Source organism: Callorhinus ursinus, unplaced genomic scaffold (genome assembly GCF_003265705.2).
Source record: "Callorhinus ursinus isolate GAN/ISIS: 27379988/994484 unplaced genomic scaffold, GSC_fseal_2.0 scaffold56, whole genome shotgun sequence".
Classification (NCBI taxonomy): domain Eukaryota; kingdom Metazoa; phylum Chordata; class Mammalia; order Carnivora; family Otariidae; genus Callorhinus; species Callorhinus ursinus.
In genome coordinates, this window is record NW_027397118.1 from 7,096,071 (window position 1) to 7,099,557 (window position 3,487).

A 3,487-nucleotide genomic window follows, 5' to 3' on the forward strand; every position below is an offset into this window, starting at 1 on the left:
GGGAAGGCCCTTGGTTATTTTGCAGGGTTGGCGAAAAATTTGGTGTGCGGTCCACAGTGTGACCTTTTCTCCTGATGCAGCAGATGAGCCCTCACTTGTGAACGTGGGTGAGATTGGCTGTTTTTTTTTTTTGTTTTTTTTTTTAAGAAACTGGACACCGACCAAGGTGCGGAGCTTCTTCAGGGATCCCCAAGGTGCAGAATAAGACAGCAAATGCAGAAGAAAGAGCAAAGGCCAAAACCAACCGTGAGAAAGTGAGGCCTCTGGGAATTGGCTCAAAACTTGGGAAGAACTTTGGACCCCTCAGAGCAGAGTGGGGTTCAAGCTTTGTGTGGACCTCAGAGACCAGACGCCCCCTCCCCGACAGTAGGTGACATAGCTTTGAGCTGCCTCTCTTGGGTGACAGGGGTTGGAGGTGAGTCACTGGCTGGGAGAGGCCTTGGGGAAAACTTGAAAAGCCCCGGGCCAGGGCAATGGGATATTTTGGTCCTATCAGTGCTTCTGAGTCGTCCACCTGCCACTGGCCAGAGCTTCGCCCTTGCCACCAGGGGTGCAGCTTGCCCAGGTGAAGCAGAGGCCCAAGATGGAGCTGCAGTTGGGAGCTCAGGCCCTTGGGCAAAGCTGCACTAGGGTTTGAGAAGAACCCAGGTCGTGGCAGCAGGCTGAGGCACCCCTGCACTTCTGAGGACTCCTTTAGCAAGAAGGGACCCAGACCCCCCCCTGCATCCCACCCCTGCATCCCACCCCTAGACAACTGATGGCCGCCCTGGTTGGTGTTTGCTTGCCCGATGTGCTTTAGACTTTCTTCCCTTCTGTCTTTTCTCTACTTCTTTTCTTTCTTTCCCTTCTCTTTCTTTTCTTTCTTCTCTCCTTCCTTCTTCTCTCTTTGCCTCTCTCCCCGCTCTGCTTCCTTGTTCCCTCCCACCCTTTCTTTCTTTCTTCAAACTTAAAAATTTTATCAAAATAAATACCAAAAATTACCCCCAAAAATAAGGAAGAAAATAAAAACATCTAAACTCCCACACTTCCTGAGATAATTACCGTTTCACAGACAATCTTTTTGTTTTGAAAACAGGCTTGTTTTAAAGTAAACTGTTTATTTACTTACTTACTTTTTTTGACAGAATACCAAACTATATTTACTGCTTACAGTAGCAAAGGACAACAAATAATGTACAAATTGGTGAATAAACAGAGCCAGCAGACATCCCACCCACGCCCAAACAGCAAAACACAAAGGAAACGCGAACACCTTCTGTGAGATTCCAGGCAAGCGAGAGATGATGGTCATGGTCACGCTCTGTGACTAGAACAAGGCAGCAGTGGGTCCATACGCGAAGACGGGAGGAAAACTATCAGTTTAGTTGGTACGGATCCCAAAACATCTCACAGAACCGAAATCACGTACTAAAGCGTAAGTCCCGTACCTATTTGGAAAGCAGCACAGCCCAAATCCGTGAGGGCGACACGAAGTCACCTTTCCATGGGTTCCATGGGTAACACACTTTGAAGCAGGCCTTTCACACAAAAACAAGTGCAAATTCAGCAATACTGAATCCTGCTTTTTTATAGAGAGACCATAATTACTCAGAGGAGGAGAAATATGAGGCCACGTCACTATGACCAAGTGAGACACGCTGGCACTGCTTTCATCTCTGTTAAGGGGAAAGCCTGTTTCTGTGGTCCCAGGTGCCAGGCAGTGGGTGCTGACCCCAGGGCCACGTTACTGAAGGACCTGCTTATTTTCCTTTTCACCTTTTAAAAGGCATTCCAGTATTTTCCCTTCAACTTTACCATATCCTGAAATGCAATATTTAGCGTTTAAAAAAACCTATGCTTATACAAAATAGTGAAAGTTTGTCTCCCATCCCCAAACTGCCCCCAAAACTTGTCCCGCAGAAGCACCCCCACTGTGGTGCTGTGAACTCTCGACTGGAGTAAGCAGTGGGGGGGGGAGGAGGGCCCAAGGATCAACGCCTGGGGTCAGATCCCCATCCAGACTAAAAGTGGACATTCAGACAAGTTTGGGGGCAAAGTTAGAGGGGAGAAAAAAACAAAAATGAAAGCAAAAACAAACCCCCAAACCCTCACAACTCATTTCACCCCAACAAAGACAAGTGTGACTGGCCCGCTTCCAGCTGCAGGCTTCCCCTGGCAGACAGAGTTCTGAGTTGCCCTCGCAAAATGTCACAGAGAAGGAAGTAATTTTGGTGACTGTCCTCGGGTTTCCGCAGGCTCCTTTGTGATGGGTGTGGTCACTCGTTCACCCTTCAGCAGATGTAAGGACGACGACACGGAGGGGACGGTCCCTGTAGAGGTGGTGCCCTTAGAGACAGCCGCTCTCCCTCAAGCCCCCCGCCTGCCCCTGGAACATGTCGATGGTGTCTTCGTCCTCCATCTCCAGCTGTGCAGGGGTGTCGGTTTCGTTAATTGGCTGCCCATGAAGACTGAATCTAATCTGTCTCATTGACGGGCCCTGCCTCTCGCAGTACGCCTTCCCCAGCTCTCTAGCAGCGTGTGTCTCTTGATTTTGAACTGGACCACGGAGCCGGCCACCTCCAGGTTGACGTGGTCGTTCTCTGTCTTCATGCCCCCCTCGGGCTTCTCCTCGGACTGGCTGCGCGCGGCGGCGGGAGGCAGCGGGGAAAGCAGGCACCACCGGAGCGGACGAGCCACGCTCTGGGCCCGCCACTCTCCCGCCGCAACTCTTAACTTATTTAATGCAGGTGCCACACTCATCGTGGAGCCCAACATGGGGCTTGAACTCACGACCCTGAGATCAAGACCTGAGCCAAGATCAAGAGTCAGACGCTTAACTGACTGAGCCATCCAGGCGCCCCAGAGCTTTTTATTTTAGAATAGATTTGCATTTGCAGAAAATGTGCAGAGTACAGACAGCCCCCCCCCCCCAAACTCCCCTGTCTTAGTTTGGGTTGCTACAAGCAAAAATACCACAGATGGGGTGGCTTAAACAACAAAACTTCACTTCTCACGGTGCTGGGGGCTGGGGACCCCCAGGTCAAGGGGCCAGCGGATCCAATGACCAGTGACAACCTGCTTCCTGGTTTGCAAATGGCCACCTTCTCCTCGTACCCTCATTCAGCAGAGAGAAGACCGCAGGACAAAGCTGTGTCTCTTCTTATCAGGGCATTCATCCCATTTCTGAGGGCCCTCCCCTCATGACCGACTTACCTTCCAAAGGCCCCGCCTCCTAATACCATCACCTTGGGGGTTAGGACATCAACAAAAGAATTTGGGGGCCGGATAGAAACATTCAGTCCCTGACACCCCCACCAGCAATTTCTCCTGTTATTATTAACATCTCAGGTATGTGTGATACATTTGTTACAACTAATGAACCAATACTGACACATTATTATTAACCGAAGCCTATACTTTACTCAGATTTCCTTCGTTTTACCTAATGTCCTGTTCTCGGTCAAGGAGCCCACCCAGGGCGTCACTTGACATTTGGTCATGGTGTCCA

At 50.2% G+C, this 3,487-nt stretch overlaps 1 pseudogene; it reads right to left on the reverse strand.

The window, feature by feature from the left end:
• Nucleotides 1-2,326: 2,326 nt before the first annotated feature.
• On the reverse strand, nt 2,327-2,739 carry LOC112809056 (small ubiquitin-related modifier 3 pseudogene; annotated as a pseudogene).
• Nucleotides 2,740-3,487: the final 748 nt, after the last annotated feature.